Genomic DNA, 12979 nt, shown 5'->3' with positions numbered 1-12979 from the left:
TTATAGTTTAGCCATGTCTGTCCGTCTGTCTGTCTGTCCGTCCGCGGCTAAGCTCAGAGACCGTTAGTACTAGAAACCTGTAATTTGGGCATGAATATACATATCAGTCATGCCGATAGTAGTAAAATAAAAATAACTTTTTTTTTCAGCCTGTTAAAGTGTCCAACTGCTGGGCAAAGGCCTCCCCTTCCTTCCGCCACTCGTCCCTATCTAGAGCATGCTCCTGCCACCCTATTTGATATGCATCTTAAGTCTTCTCGCCATCTTCTATTAATAAAAAAAACTAAAAAAATTACTTAACTAAAAAAAAAATGTATGGTACCTCCCATAGACGTAGTGGAAATGTTTTTTTCTATTCAGTGATTTGTTTGCGAAATATTCAACTTTAAAGTGCAAATTTTCAATCAAATCGAGCGTCCTCTAAAATCTACAGTTGGGTGGAAAAATTGGCAAAAAAAAATCAAAATGGTAGTAAATATATCAAATTTATACGGAAAATTATAGCGGCTAAGATTGCTTGGGAATTATTAGTAGTTTAAGAGTAAATAACTGCCTAAGGTATTAAACATCCCTAAACTTGGAAGATTCCGTACACAATATGAAAACCTTAGAAAAATATTACTTCATTTTTTCGTAATTGCTACGGAACCCTATCCTGGGCGTGGCCGACACGCTCTTGGCCGGTTTTTTTGAGAAAATCGCTGATTTTACTAACAATTTTTTTCTGTTACAGGTACGAAGCGGCCGTATTGAATTTGCGGCTTAAACAAAGCCCACAGGATAAACAAGTACAGTCGAAAATAATCTAGTTGCTTGACAGTGGATATGTAAACCGAAAGCCCGACGAAATTGAAAAAAAAACGATGTCAACAGCATACATATGCAATGAACGGCAGAGCTCTGCATTCGGAAAGATATAGAGTTGTATACTCGTAGTTCAATGTACTACTAACGTTTCACAACGAAATACAAGACTCAGAATTAAAGTACACGAGTTTATTGTGCTACATTTGACGTTATGTCTAGTTAGGCAATAGGTTAGGAAAATGCCACATTTTTACAAGCTTTATTTAACTTGCGAAAATTTAATGACTATAATATCCAGCGGGTGAGATTTCGAAATTTTATCCAGATGTTCAGCTATCTACATACAAAATTGCAATCAAATCCGTCCCGCCGTTTTAGCGTTAAGTGGAATTGATCTCGAAAATACAAACTGAAACATAGATGCACAGAAAAACCAGAAAAAGAGACCAGCGCTGGGAATCGAACCCAGGTCCTCAGCGTTCCGTGCTGCGTGCCATACCCCTACACTACCACTGGACAGGAGTACAGATACGAATTTCTCCTATGCACCACATATCTCAGCGTGTTTGTTTCTTATTTAGTTACTTAAGCAGCGACACTAGCGACATCTATGTTTTTAGCCCTCATCGAGAAACTTTCAAACATTCCATTGGAACCATTGGAACTAACCGCTCACCCGGACAAGAGATGTCGCTATTAAGCAATCAATATGGATTTTACGGGATGACCATAAAAGTAACAAAATTTGGAGTTGAAATAAAAAATACAAAAAGACTCCAAAAGCCAATCTTAGAATTGATCTCTCCAATGACTTCTCACATCAACATGCTCATTTTCTTACATGTAACTTCACAGTTTTAGTTGAGAAGTAAATTAAGTTAAGTTTAGTATTGATTAAGTTTAGTTTAGTTTGTTGTGGCGTTGATTGCTTCCTATTAGGTACCCTGCATGCTTGTTTACCCCCTCTTAGATTTAAAAAAATAGCTTTCTAATACGAAGAGGCCCTGAACGGACATATACAGCGAAACTATAGGTAAATATTTATGTTTTACCAATTTGACTAGGGAACCTTTACTTGCATATAACCACAACGATGTTTACTATTTTTTCCAGTATAAAAATTATCTGTCGTATTGTTCCGTTTGTTGAACAGTTTTTTTTTAACCCTAAAAACAAACGAATAACTCGTCGTGTTCACCATCTCATGTCTGAACGCATAAAGCGACAGTCATGCAATCGAAATTGTATTTTAAAGCATTGTGACAGGATTGACATCGATGTTTCACATATTATCGCTGTTTCCCAACTTTTTAAATAGTCTATTCGGTTGCCGTTGCCGGCAGTTCGTTAGTGCATCGAGCGTCCGGCGCTAACGTTGTATTGGCTACTTTGAAGCTTTTAAATCGCTCGCAAAATTGCGTTTCCTGAAGTTAGGTTTTGGAGTGATGTCGGCGTTATCTGCCTATCGTTGACGTATCAAAAACGTAAAAGCAATTATTGTATCGTCGATTGATATCGTTTGTCTTGTGTAAACCGATTGCTTTGGCATTTTGAAATTTGCTTTGTCATCAGAACTACGCATCATTGCTAAGTTTCGTAGCTATCAATATCACCATAAGAAGTGGGTCAATATCAAATTCAAAGTTAGCGTTGTATCCTAAAAAGAAAAGCATGAAAAGCTTATTTAAATAACCTTCTCTACAACAAAAACCAAGTAAAGTAGTTCTTAATTTTCTTTATTTATTTTAACATGTGTGAACTGAGCAGCAAAGAATTCTCCATTACTCGTTATTAGAAGTATTAACGCCCATAAAACTTCTGTCCCCTTCTAGTTCCTGTAAAAGTGGGATACGGGGTACGTGGATATCAAAGCGACAAGCGATAGCGACTTTGATTATTAAGTAAAAAAGTAACTCTATGAGCAAGTTTTAGCAAAGTCTATGTAGAGATATGTAGTAAAAACCTAAGAGACGTTATTTAATGAGATTGTGTATTTTTATTTTTTTTTATTTATTTAACATAACACCATTGAATAAGTAAAATAAGTCTTGTGGAAAAAACTATACCTATTCCCAAACTAATGAATGTTTGTTCTACCTATAAACATAGTTAGGTACGTATACATGAATTAACCAGACAAGATTGGATTGTAAATACACTCCTTTGCCAAAAACACGGCCACTTTTGATTTATTCGAGTACTCAGTTGGAAAAGGGATAAGGGATGCAACAATATAAAATAAAATTAATTTACCGAAGCAAAAACACTTTTGCTTGATAAAATTACGTTGATCTTAATTTGTTTTATTTAGATTTTAGGAAATTACTCATTTTGCCAAAAAAATAGGGTAACTTCATGTACAGAAAAGTTTTGGGTGCCCATTTTTTTGCAAATGGGTTTATTAGTGTTCTTTACACATACATCTGACCCGGGCTGAGATCTCACCCAAGAGTTTCACAGATACCTACTCTAACCGTCAGACTCAGTTATTTTATTACCTACACAATGTGAACATAGGTACTGTACTTAATACCTGACGTTGTTTTTTTTTTATTCAACTGAATGGCAAACGAGCAAGGGGTCTCCTGATGGCAAGAGATCACCAACGCCCATAAACATCTGCAACACCAGGGGTGTTGCAGATGCGTTGCCAACCTAGAGGTATTCTATGTAACGTTAAAAAAATAAAACTTGATAAAAATAAGTAAAAAGAGCAGTTTCGCCCATAACTGTCGCCTCGCCTCCTTACGGCGCATTCCCACTCGGACTAATTAAAAATACCTACCGAGGTTCCAACTTCATTTGGCGCTGGATTAATTGAACCGGAATTGGAGCGACCTATACCGGAACTGGGTCCGTGGGATTTAGCGACAGTGGCTTCGAAAGTTTGAGAAACATTGTTTTTTGGATTTTCGGCAGTGACTAAGTTAGAAATTATTTTCACTAGAATAGGTACAGTCGAACGATTTGATTTCTAACTGACCCACCGTAGAACGTTTTCACAGTAAGTGTCACATATTTCCTTGTCAAACAATGCGATGTCACTGTCACTACCTATGAATTTTTCTACGAAAAGTTTCCACAGAACCTGAATCGAAACTACTTAAATCGTCAGTTGGTTCGATGCTTAAAATTTTAGATTTTCTATATATTTGAATAATACTCTTAAGAATTTTGACAATTTTAAAATTATGTTGCTGAAGATTCTGCTAAAACCCCGAATCGTGTTGTGAAATTCCCATAATTAATTATTTACTTATAATGAAATTGTGATTTGATTTGTAGCATTCGAACATGGCGGGAGTACTTAGACAATATCTAATTTTGCTATTTCTGTGTATTTGGCTTTGGCGACGATTAACCTTAACAGTGAATAGTGATCACAAAATTCTAGGTATATTGCTCTCGTGTCTGGCATTTTTTAATGCGCAAGTTGTCTCCACGTGGTTGCTGGAATTTTACTATCAAGTTGCAAAAACTACAATCACCGTACAACGTCCAAAATAAAATACGTCCGTAAATTGCCCTATTAATTAGGACAGAAAAGCCATACATTGCTAACCTTGGAAAATTTCTATGTACCTACCTGAGCTACCTGTGTTTTCTGTACTACTGGTTAATATACTACATTATGGTGTTTAATAAAGAGTCATTGTATTATTAATTTTTTCTTGTTGTTGTTTATGTAGGTATATTAATTATAATGTAGTTTTAGGAAATCACTTGCGCTTGCATGTTAACAACAAATAGTTTTTGATAGTCAACGTTCTGAGATTTTTAGGAAAGACGTACCACGCTCTCTTATAGGTCTTATACTTCCATCTAAAGTAACAGCAATTCCAAAGTTACCTTACTGTCTTACACACACACAATCACAATGGTTTTCACCATTTCTTTCTGCCACGCCGTATCTAGGTAGTGCCACCAGAGTTGAGGTCACGCACACAAGAACATGTCATGTAATGACAGCGCAGTTTTGGCATTCACTCATTCATTTAATTCATTCTCCTTTTATGCAATCGTTCTGTGGCTGTGTGTGTAATCATTTACTTCAACTCTCGTGGCACTACCTATAAAACAAGGGTAGAAAGAGATGATGAATGAGGTAGCGAACGTCAGCGCGTTGGACAATACGGCCTCTGGATTCAGTAATTCATTCAGACTATTGACATTAAACCCATAGAGTTCAAATCGGACTGTCACGTTCAATATGTACGTAATTTAATAACACAATAGCTCTTTAATGAACACGCGTTCACATTAATTACGAATTGAGACGATACGTGTGTTTACTCGAGTTTTGTTACGGATGTCGTGTTTTGTTTATGTGTTGTTACGCTACGATTCAAACATTATATTATTATGGTAACACTGCTTCTATTTACTATTTACTTACTTACTTGTTCCAAATGTAGTCGTAAGTTAGGTGCCTTGCTCTCCTATAGTTTGTTTGCTTATTGAATTACGAGTATGTAAGCTATCTTAATTCCACTGACTAGATACGATGATCTGGGAAATTAACAATTATGGATGGAAAGGTCGAAAGCAGAAAATTTAGGTAAGTATTCAAATATTGTTTTTTTTTATGGTATAGGGGGTAAACGAGCAAACGGATCGTCTGATGGTAAATGACAATCGTCGCCCATGGACACCTGCAACACCAGAAGAGTCACAAGTGCGTTGCCAGCCTTTTAGGTAGGAGTACGCTCTTTTTTGAAAGCTTGAAGGTTATATCGGTCCGGGAATACCGCAGGCGATAGTTCATTCCAGAGCTTGCTGTGCGAGGCAGGAAATATCTGGAAAAACGCACAGTAGAAGACTGCCAACCATCTATATGGCTATGGAGAGGGCTATGCTCGGGGTTTCTCTGCGGGGTAGAATCAGAAATGATGATATCCGCAGTAGAACTAAGGTTACCGACATAGCCCGAAGAATTGCGAAACTGAAGTGGCAATGGGCGGGTCACATTGCTCGCAGAACTGATGGCCGATGGAGTCAAAAGGTTCTCGAATGGCGTCCGCGGACGTGGGAGACGAGCTGTCGGTAGGCCTCAAACAAGATGGAGCGACGACCTGGTTAAGATCGCGGGATCGCGGTGGATGCGAAAAGCACAAGACCGGTCTGAGTGAGAGCCTTGGGGAGGCCTATGTCCAGCAGTGGACGTCTTTCGGCTGACATGATGATGATGATGAACCATCTATATGGTGAGGATGGAAGTGTTTGTCACGTAGGGCGGTAGCGGAAGGATGCGGCAGGGATCAACCCGAATGACTCCTCGGAGCACTCCCCGTTGTACATGCGTTAGAGGATGCACAGTGAAGCTACATCCTCACGCAGCGCCAAAGAGTCAAGTCGATTGATGTATTGATTTGAAATAGGTATTGTTTCAGACCCGGGAAGGAGATAAGATAGTTTTTATCCCGGAAAATTTTAAAGCTCCCGCGGAATAGTGATAAACGAATTGTTGGCAGACGACGTTGCGGGACAAAGCTAGCTAATTGTAGACGGCGAACCAATGGCAGTGGATATGTTTTTAAATACGCATAATGAAAATACTCGAGATTTTTTTGACCTTGATAGATTCTCGAGATTTGTTTGACACTGATATTTTAATAACAATCCTGATATTATTATGAACCTATTCATACACAATAGAAAAGATTTATAGGAGCCAATTAGGGGCAAACAACTTGACACGAACGTCATTCATAATACTCACTTTTAATTGACTATCAACAATAGTCTTTTGTTTCATTCGACGTTGATTGTATCAGGTATTGACGTTAAAAATACAAACAAATTGCGTGGACACCATTTGCTAAGCAAACTTCTGGTATTAAATCTTTTTTTTACACATTAAAAGAACTGGTAAGTACCTAATAAACCCAGTTCCCGTGTGGTGTCGGGTTAGAATAACACCTCTCCATTTCTTCCGTGGTGACCGTTTGACCGTAGGTGATAGGCTAGCAACCTGTCACTATTGTACCGTTTTTGTCAAACTTAAAACCAAATATAAAAGTGGCTCCGAATTTGGGAATACAGGCGTGATGTTTGTATGTTGTGTGTGTGTGTGTGTGTGTGTGTGTGTGTGTGTGTGTGTGTAAGTATTAAAAAACGCCTTCAATTCAGTCATTTTTAACACCTTCCATTTTAAAATTAATGTTGTGGTAATAGCTGTGCAGTGTCAGAAAAGAGTGGATACCTCTGTCATGGATGCTTCTTTTTCAAAATTCATCTATATTTTTAATGAAACAAATGACTGGCAAAAGTTTCGCTGTGACAAAATAATCCATACATTAATTTGTCTTTAGGCTGCGTTTCCGTCTTAAACACGCACACATTCTCGCACATCTCTGATAGGTACTTAGGTACTTACTACATAGTAACTATAGACCGTAACAATGTAACTGCACAACGTTATGGCAAAGGCAAAATAACCTAGTTATTTACGGCACACGGCTGCTTCGTGACATTTCATTACGACACGTAGAAATGAGGCCCGCTTTATCACACGGAATAAACTTCATAATACACCCCCGGGATTAAATGGCTTCGTAGCGTCTTACCAAATTGCATACGTCTGTTAAAGCTTAAATTTAGAGATATTTATTTTTGTTACGCATTACAAACCAAATAATATAAAAATAATAAAAAAATATATAAAGTATTGTAGAAAAAAAAGGAAAAAGCAATGTTTCCGCCCGGGATCGAACCGGGGGCCTTCTGCGTGTTAGGCAGATGTGATAACCGCTACACCACGGAAACTTGTTGGTGAGTGTTGAATTTAAGTATATGCTTATGCGAACGTTATTTTTTTTTTCTTATAGATAGTGAAAATTCATGTGATATGGATAAAAATGTATAGGTAGAGATACCAGTTTGCAATTTTACACTGTTACTCATTCTAGGTCCTCTTACGACTATAATAACAAATAAAAATAAGTGTTATAATTAGGTTGTACCTATTTTAATACATCTGGTGCAATGACCTGCAGCCACAGCGGAGCATGCAATATCTGACATGAGTCACAGATATTATTTTATACTCGCTTTGTTAGGGTTCCGTACCCAAAGCGTAAAAACGGGGCCCTATTACTAAGACCCCGCTGTCCGCCTGTCCGTCCGTCTGTCACCAGGCTGTATCTCATGAACCGTGATAGCTGGACAGTTGTAATTTTCACAGATTATGTATTTCTGTTGCCGCTATAACAGAATAAAATTAATATTTGAGGGGGGCTCCCATACAGCAAACGTGATTTTGTGTCGTTTTTTGCTCGATATTAATAACGGCGCAGGTTCACGCTTGAAATACTTATTTATAGAATACTAACCTTAGAATATTAGCCTTACTTAACCCGCGGCTTTGCCTATATGCCCGTGCATTTTTTGAAATATACAACGACAACAGATTACCTACACGATTCTTGTTACCATGGCAACGCAATCGATAAATGTCTTAGAGTTTGGCCTGAAAAGGTTACGGTAACAATTTGAAAGGACAACGTTCGCTTGCTCAACGCTATTATGTTATTGCAAACGAAGTTAAGACGTCACGACACACGTCATCTTGAGAGCCGAGTTACGGCACGTCATCGTTGTTGGACAGCGCCCTCTATTCCTGTTTAAACATGAAATATTATCCCACGGGAACGCATTACCGGGATATCAAGTATCCCGTGTCTCAATGCAGATCTTTGTTTATCTGTACGCCAAGTTTCATGTAAATCCGTTCAGCCGTTATTGCGTGATTCAGTAACAATCATCTAAACATTCACATTTATAATATTAAGTAGGATTTAATCGTATATTCACTTTAAAAATAAATGATTAAAACAAAATAAAATCAATATCTAAGGGGGGCTCCATGCAACAAACGTGGTTTTTTGTTTGCTAATGTCTGATGTTGTATAGAATAAATGGTACGGAACCCTTCGTGCGCGAGTCCGACTCACACTTGGCCGGTTTCTTTGTATCAGATATTGGTGCTTGTGACTGTACCTTTGTAAGTTAACCGTTTTATCAACGTTTAGTACATTGTGTCTTTAGGGCGGTAAATAAGGAATTACGAACGAGAGTCTATTAGAAGCCCGAAGTCCAAGACTGAGGGCTTTAATGAGTCGATGTTCGTAATTCTAGTGCCGCCCGTGCGACATACAATGTTTTTCATCACATTTGCGAGTAAAATTTTATATTTGTAAAAGAAAAAATATAATTGTTCCAAATATTGGCGATACCTTAGGCTGTGCTCTTGGCAGCGCCGCCCTCCCCCTCCCTCAGCATGCGCCGCAACGTGCGTCTGCATGTAGACCATGTGGTCCTGCAGCAGAAGCGCGCACGCGCACGCGGCACGGCGCAGCAGCATCAGTACGGGCACTGACTCATGCGACCGACCACGAGTTTCATGAGAAGCACATTAAGGTCGAGGGTTTTATTTGGGGGTTGCAACCAAGGTAGCCTGCATGTTATGACACTGTTTACGAGCAAGTGTGATGAAAAAGCTATTACAATTTACTCTAAACTAGGAACTAAATCCATGCAAGTTTCACGGCAACTAATTAGCAAAGCAGGTACAGTTCGAACCCATAGTAAACTGGGGATCAGACTTCCGCAACAATTAACTAGCCAACTTAAACTGCGCAAACTGCTGAGTAATCTCTCTTGAGCTTTATACCTACGACCTACAGCGATAGAAGCTGTAGCTTTTTTTATGGATCAGGGGACAAACGAGTAAACGGATCGCCTGATGGTAAGCGGTTTCCGTCGCCCGTGGACACTTGCAACACCGGAAGAGTCACAAGTGCGTTGCCGGCCTTTTAGGTGGGAGTATGCCCGGCATGATTATGAAGCCGTGGTGGCCTAGTGGTTTGACCTATCGCCTCTCAAGCAGAGTGTCGTGGGTTAAAACCCCGGCTCGCACACGACACTTTAGTTTTATGGTAGACAGGCATATAATGAACCGATGCTGGGCCTTACTCTCTGATATAATATAATATTACTTAAGCTAAGAGCCGTGGTGGCCTAGTGGTTTGACCTATCGCCTCTCAAACAGAGGGTCGTGCCATCGAAGTTAACCCCGTAACTTTAAAAACAATAGAACGTCTTGTGATAGCAAATTACGCGATAGCGTTATGTACAGTCAACGGCATAAATAAGTGATCACTTTTGTACCTTGTCACTTTAACGACATGTTTGAAAAACCATACGAAATTGTGTAACGACTGAAAGCGACAAGGTTCACAAATTATCACTTATTTATGACGTTGACTGTACTCGTAACTTCGTTTCGACTCAATCCTTGACGACAATCGATAGGCATCGAATGACCAAAGGTAGCACTCCACTGCACGGTACACTTATTCTGCGACGGGACTCGTACCGAGCAGCGTCACCTCAAAACCAATAGAACGTTTTGTGATAGCAAATGACGCGAAGCGTTATCTACATACCTACTCGTAACTTTGCTTTGAGTAAATTCTTGGCGACAAACGATAGGCATCGAATGACCAAAGGTTGCGGTCCGATGGCGGGCCTATCGGGGCGTTTTCCCGCCTTTTAGCTGGCTTTGTGAAAACTGAGCCTGTTGAGCCCCGTCAAATTCACTAGTCCTTTGATGGAAAGGTCCCTTCCATTAATGCGAAGGCAACAGATTCAAAGGTCAATGTCATTACATTAGAGCGCAAATATGTTTGGACCTATGTACCTACATAGATGTTTACCAGCAGTTCTGCGCGTTTTTAAAGGCTTTGACCATCTAACCACTTCTTCTGCTGACTGAACGTCCACTTAAAAAAAATAACATATGGCTTTTTTTTATTTTCAGCCAGTATTTTAACTTAAAAAGAAGAAAAATCTTTGTGACCAGTTTCTTGCGGCATATTCTTCTTGACAAATATCCAAAAGTGCTGTTAGTTTAAAAAGAAACATATACAAAAAGAGCCCTTTGTGGCGTACTTACAGAATAAACGTTTTTTTTTTTGACATTTATTGTCCTCCTACATTACCAGTACATGTACGAAAGCTGCATGATATTGCTATGCAAGTTTCCTTTACGTTTCGGATCAATCTACGTAAATACGCCGAACCATGTTTGCCGATGTTAAGATTCCATCCGACGATGTAGGTACACAAACTGGGTCCGTGTCGCACCAAAGCCGCTGTGATAGACTAACGGCTGGCTGATTGGATTTTACCGGTAAGCTGGGCATATCGATTGTTTGTAATTGGTTCAAAGTTGGTATAAACGTTTATGTGACTGTCTGTTGCAGCTTACCTACCAGTTGCAAAAGATAGCGAGTTTTTCGTGTACATACTATATATACATACGTATGTGTATCGCTACAACAGCCGTATTTAAAATTAAGAGTATGAAGTATTGTACGGGTGCTCTTCGTGTAAGGTTAAGTTAATCTTCCAAGCTCTCTGCCTTTATATTAGAGCTCTATCTCGGTGTTCATCATCATCATCATCAGCCCACAGCAGTCCACTGCTGGACATAGGCCTTTTCCATGGCGCGCCACAACACTGTTTTCAGCCCCTCGCACCCATCCGCTGCCAGCGACAGCGACCCTCTTAAGGTCGGACGACCGTGCCTCAGGACGCCCTACACTACGTTTTCCCGTCCGTCGTTTCGTCTACTCCACCGTTCATCGGTCCTGCGACAGACGTGGCCAGCCCAACGCCACTTCTGCGAACTAATTCTCTAGCAACGTCTGTGACTTTCGTTCTTTGTCTGATAATGTGGTTTCGGTTTTATCCTTCAAAGAAACCCCTATCATTGCTCTCTCCATAGCTTGCTGAGCGACCTTGAATTTGTGGATTACCCCTTAAAACTGGTAGGAGGCACTGGTTGAAGACTTTCGTTGTTAGGCACTGAGGGATGTCTGACGTCAAGATATCTCGGTGTTATCATATTTTAATAAATAATTAAAAATTTAAGTGTGTGGCAACCTTTAGCGTCATCTAGTCGTCACTCAAAGCAACTGCTATATCCTGCAACACACTAGGTAATTGGGTCAATCAACTTTTTTACCGGCACTAATCTGTCCGCGACATTTTTCGAAAACTTGAAGATTTTTGTAAGTAAACATGTTTTTTCTGTAATTTAATAGATGGTGTACATGAATACATGCCGTCCTACGTAAGTTCAACCTGTTAAACCGTGGAATATCTTGTTGGAAGTACGATTTTTTGGTAACGCCAGAGACAATTTTGGTAACGCAGGAGACGCCCAAAGTGTCGGTAAAATAGTTGATTGGCCCAATTACGTATCGAAGTTTCTCAACTCGAATGCATAAATACAACTTACGACTTTCTTCCTCGGACTTCGATCCGCAAGCAAATCTCCCTGGAGAGAACTGTCAATAGTGGCCTATCCCCACAAATGTTAACAAAACCCTGTATTATTGCTTACGTAACTAGAGCATTCAAATACACCACTGTGACTAATTAGTGTGAAACAGCGTTTGTTTTGAATTGTTACACACAGTGGAAATAAGAGCGTGTGTTGTAGTCGAAAACACTTAGCGAAAAAAATGGCCTTTAGTATTCACCATTGTTTTTGGCTACTTGCTAACATACTTTAATTAAAAAGGGGGATGGAGTTTATGATTTTACTGTTATTTTAATGTAAGTTTCGCTATCACGATGAACGATTTTGAACCAAAGCTAAAATACACAAATGATTTTAAATCATTTATTGAAATGATTTTAACATCGAATCGAATTATATTTATCGAATAGGTATTGAGAATAGGTATCGAAATAGGTATTGGGCATAGCAGGGTACTTAACGTTTAAACATCCCTAAAATAATAAATAAATAAATATCACGGGACAATTCACACACCAATTGACCTAGTCCCAAAGTAAGCTTAGCAAAGCTTGTGTTATGGGTACTAAGCAACGGATAAATATAATTATATAGATAGATACATACTTAAATACATAGTAAACACCCAAGACCCGAGAACAAACATTCGTATTTTTCATACAAATATCTGCCCCGACACGGGAATCGAACCCTGGTCGTCTAAAAACCAAAATAATGTGATTAAATTAAAAGTTTTAACTTAAAATCATAGCTTAATTCATTGCGAATGACTATGGATACATTTATGTTGATAATGTAATGTAAATATCTGCTCGTTTGTCCCCTTCACGTACCATATACAAA

At 39.1% G+C, this 12979-nt stretch overlaps 1 protein-coding gene and 1 non-coding gene across 3 annotated transcripts in view; one reads left to right on the top strand and one right to left on the bottom strand.

Moving 5' to 3' along the window:
* The window catches only part of Sdc (Syndecan), a 442876-nt gene that overhangs the window by 339130 nt on the left and 90767 nt on the right, over window positions 1-12979 (top strand). The window lies entirely within an intron of this gene.
* Window positions 7500-7572, bottom strand: TRNAV-AAC (transfer RNA valine (anticodon AAC)). The gene has a single exon. It is a non-coding gene; the product is annotated as a tRNA-Val (tRNA).

The sequence above is a fragment of the Choristoneura fumiferana genome, chromosome 18, assembly GCF_025370935.1.
Source record: "Choristoneura fumiferana chromosome 18, NRCan_CFum_1, whole genome shotgun sequence".
Classification (NCBI taxonomy): Eukaryota; Metazoa; Arthropoda; class Insecta; order Lepidoptera; family Tortricidae; genus Choristoneura; species Choristoneura fumiferana.
The sequence above is the reverse complement of the archived record's forward strand: the minus strand, read 5'-3'. Positions and strand labels throughout refer to the sequence as shown.